Here is a 5,002-nt window from a genome sequence, read left to right as displayed (position 1 = left end):
CAACACATGAACAAATCAGGATCAGTTCATTTATAGCACTTTACAACAAGTTGTAACAACTACAGAGTGGGTCGGATCCGATAGTGTGACCAGAATAAGGTACCCAACCTTATTCCTATACTATAGACCATTTTGGCTATTTACTGAACTTGATCCACTCTTATGTCTCCAAATAAAGTTCATGTATTCATATAATAGCCATGGATCTTTAGTTTATTGGATTTAGACTTTACAAGTGCAATTCATATATTCAATAACAGTTTTATTGAATAAACATCATTAACATCTTTATTGATAATAGAATATGTTTAACATGACAAACTTCGAGTTTTAGGACATACAACCCAACAAAATCCCACTTGGACTAAAACTCCAGTGGATTTTACATATATATACAAATATATATACAATATTGAGTAATTAAAGAATAAAAACAATAAACTAAGGCATAAGATACCCATTACTTCTCCCACTTGCCTTAGTTCTATCTATTTCATAGTCCTATTCCCACTAGGTGACCCTTAAACACTTTAGCCGAGAGGGCCTTTGTAAATGGATCGGCCAAGTTATGTTTAAAGGCAATCAGCGTGACAATCATGTCTCCTCGGTATATGATCTCCCTGATGAGATGGTACTTACGCTCGATGTGTTTTCCGTTCTTATGGCTTCTAGGTTCCTTTGAATTAGCAACTGCACCACTATTATCACAATAAAGAGTAATAGACATATGAATATTTGGAACAACTTCCAAATCGGTCAAGAACTTTTTGAGCCTAGTAGTTACATACTCAGCTTCCATGATGGAGTCAGCAATATAACTTTGCTTGATACTCCTCCACACTATAGCTCCTCGTTCAGAGTGAATACTGACCCCAAAGAAGATTTCCTAACATCTATAGAATCAGTATATCCAGTAAGGATAGGATCCTTAGCACTATACACGAGCATATAGTCTCTCGTTCTCCGAAGATACATGAGGATGTTTTTAACGACAGTTCAATTATCATATCCAGGATTGGACTGATATCCGCTGACAATTCCAACTGCATAGCATATGTCGAGACGAGTACACAACATGGCATACATTAAACTCCCTACTACTGCTGCATATGGAATTCATTTCATAACTTCAACCTCTTGAGGTGTCTTAGGACACTACTCCTTAGACAGATGAATTCCATGCCTAAAAGGTAACATACATTTTTAGAATCTTACATTTTATATCGAAAAAACATCTTGTCTATATATGATGGCTGAGACAAAACTTTCATTCTGTTCTTGCAATTTCGAACGATTCGGATCCCATGAACATACTATACTTCTCCCAAATCCTTCATTTTGAATTGTGTGGCTAGCCATGTCTTAATGTCAGCAAGAAATTCTACTTTATTCCTAATAAGTAGAATATCATCAACATATAGAACCAGAAAAGCTACAGTATTGTTGACAATCTTCTTTTAAACACAAGGTTCGTCAATATTCTGTTCAAGGCCATGATATTTGATTGCATGTTCCAGGATCGAGATGCTTGTTTTAGCCCATAAATAGATCTATTAAGCTTGCAAATCTTTTGCTCTTGACCCTGTGCAATAAACCCCCTGGTTGAGACAAAAGTTGTCTTGACATCCATTTTTCATATTTCATAAGCATAAAAAGTGGCAATGGACAAAAGTATCCTGATAGACTTGATCATGACAACCGAGAGAAGGTTTCTTTATAAACCACCCTCTCTATTTGGGAAAAACCTTTTTCCACGAGTCTAGCTTTGTAGGTTTATACCTCACCAGCTTGGTCTCGTTTTCTCTTGTAGATTCGTTTGTAACCAATGGGTTTTATCCCTTTTGATTGATCTACAAGATCCTAGACTGAATTGAAGTACATTGACTCCATTTCGAGGTCCATGGCTTTTATCCACTGGTCTTTATCCATATCACCCATTGCTTATTTAAAAGTCATGGATTCTCTAAGCCATCATCAAATATGACGACCTGAGTTTCAGATAAACCCATGTACTGGTCAGGGATTTGCACAACCCTCCTACTACATCGAGGTATTCTCAACTCTTGAGAAGGATGTGAAGTACCAGTTCCATCAACAACTCTTGTTGAAGAACCTGCTCGATCAACAACTCTGGTTATCTATCTATAGTTTCTCTAGTTATCTCACTTAATACTAGCTTACTGCGAGGTTGGTGATTTTTAATGTGGTCTTTCTCTAGGAATGTTGCATTTGTCGACACAAATACTTTATCTTTACGAAGATCATAAAAATAACCCTCTTTTGTCTCTTTGGGATAACCTACAAATAGGCATACCTCTGAATGGCGTTCCAGCTTCTTTGGGTTTTGTAGCAACACATGTGGTGGACAGTCTCAAATCCTGAAGTGACGTAAACTAACTTTACGTCCTCTCCATAACACATAAGGTTTTTCTGAAATACTTTTCGAGGGAACCATGTTCAATATATACATCGCAGTCCCTACTGCGTGACCCAAAAAGAACTTGGCAACTGAGCATAACTCATCATAGAACGAACTATGTCTAACAGGGTTCTATTTCTCATTTTTGCAACACCATTTTGTTGAGGTATGCCAGGTACCGTGAGTTGCGACTGAATTCTGTGTTCTATAAAATAGTCCTGGAATTTTAAGTCCATGTACTCATCACCTCGATCTGATCGAAGTGTTTTAATCTTTTTACCTAATTGGTTCTCAACCTTTTCCTTATATTCCTCGAACTTTTCAAGTGTATCGTACTTATGATGCATTAGGTAAATGTAGCCATACCTTAAATAATCATCGATGAAGCTGATGAAATATTCATACCCTCCCCTCGCCTTCACATTCATCGGACTACAAAGGTATGAATGTACCAGTTCTGAGAGTTCTTTGGCTCTAAGACCTTTTCCAGTAAAAGATATTTTGGTCATCTTACCCTCATGACAAGATTCACATGGCAGTAAAGAGCTATCTTCTAACTGGTTTAGAAGTCCACTCTTAACCAATCTCCCAATCCTATTGAGATTAATGTGACCTAATCTTAGGTGCCAAAGATAGGCATTTAGAGAAATTTTTCATTTCTTATTTTGAGTTTCAGTTGTTTTAAACATCTCTATATAACACGTATAATTTATTCTCTAGATTTGTATAACGTACTATATTACCTTTTGAGATAATGAACATTTCGTTATATTCAAAAGAAACTTTGTAATTTTGTTCTAGCAAACATGAGATAGAAATTAAATTCCTTTTCATAGAAGGAATGTAATAAACATTTTAAAGTAAAATGTGTCTATCTCCAATAAATAACTTTATATCTCCCACTGCTTTAGTCGAAACAACCTCCCTGGTTCCTACCTTAAAGGTTGCTTCGCCTTCCGTGAGTTGTCTCCAAGTACTAGTTTCCTGAGCAAAAGTACAAATATGATTAACTGCTTCTAGATCCATTATCCAAGTTAACTTATCATTTTACACAAAGCATGTCTCAATGATAAGTAAATCATATTTACTTTGTTGTGCTTTATGGTCAGTAGCAGAATTTGGAGATAGAGGACATTCCTCTGTTAAAACATAGTCTAAATCATCAACTGCTAGTATATTCGATTTCCATGTTAATTTACCGTTAAAAGTATCGGAAGCGAGTAAATTTGAAGATTTCGCCATGCTGAAATTATAAACAAATTCTAATTAGTGAATTGTGATATGTCTTGTAAAAGACTATCTCTTATATGTTAAAACCCTTAATTCTACCATATTTGTTTGCTTAAAATGTCTATTTTATAGGTAAAAGACAATCTCGACACTTTTAAAGCTATTTGGAGGAGTTTAGATCATAATGGAGTCAAATTAACCAAAAGAGATCAAAGGAAGTGGAGAAAAGAAGGAAGAAAATATGAAGATATGCAGATTTTTTGCCATCTTACATCTTTTATGCATCATTAAAAGCATATTTTTGCTGTCTGTCATTAAAAGCTGGAAGCAGTAGTTATAAAACAAGGCAGCATCACAACGCTACCCTCAGCATCACGACGCTCTGGAGAATGACGGAACGTGCGCACGCCTTGCATTGCCAAGCGTCGAGGGCAGCGTTGCAATGCTGCCTCAGCGTCGTAATGCTACCCTACGAACTATGAATACGTTTTCTTTCATTTTTGCAAGGGGAGGAAGAAATTCCATATTCTTCATAAGATTTGTCTATGAATCTGTGAAGTTTAGATTGAATCTTGATTCTAGTTTTCAAGGGTTCTTGCAATTCTTTTGAGTTTTCTCTTTTTCCTTATGAATTGCAATCTGAATATGTTGCTTTCAATGTGTTTGATGGAATGTCTAGCCAAGATCTACAAGAGGCAATAGTAATTGTGTATTTGATGGCTATTCCTAGGATGCATTAATTACTAGATTTGGAGAAAACTTGGTTAATTGAGTAAGTTATCTTAACAATTAATCAACAAAATTGAACCTAGAACCTAATGTGCATGTTTTCTATTCTATATGGCCGCTATCGAACCCAATAGAAATAGGAGCATGTAGGTTGATTAGGGTTTGGCCTATCCAGCCTTAATAAATGTTTAGGACGCTCTCTTGACTAGGTTATTGCTAGTTGTTGATCTTTGTAGAAGCTAGCTTAATCGAGTTGAGTGAGTAGTTACAAGCATAATCCAATTGCCAATTAACTTTTAGAATTCGATGATAAGAATTGCATTGAACGTCTAACTTGAACTAAAAGCAAGATTATCCCTCACTTGTTTACATCATCTTTTGTCGTTTGATTTTTAGTATTTTATCAAATTCATCAAACCCCCGTTTTATTACTTTAATCATCAAAGGTAGTTAAGAAAGGATTAGAATTAAAACCTTCCCTGAGGATCGACCTCTTACTTCCGCTTTAACTACAAACTAGTTTTAGTAGATGTATGAGATTTATAAATATTGTTTGTTTCGAGCTAGGTAGAATTAATGACAAATTGCTTCTAAATCTAATCAAATTTTAAAAAAGTAATAATG

The sequence above is a fragment of the Benincasa hispida genome, chromosome 3 (genome assembly GCF_009727055.1).
Source record: "Benincasa hispida cultivar B227 chromosome 3, ASM972705v1, whole genome shotgun sequence".
NCBI classification, from domain to species: domain Eukaryota; kingdom Viridiplantae; phylum Streptophyta; class Magnoliopsida; order Cucurbitales; family Cucurbitaceae; genus Benincasa; species Benincasa hispida.
Note: the sequence above shows the minus strand (reverse complement) of the source record.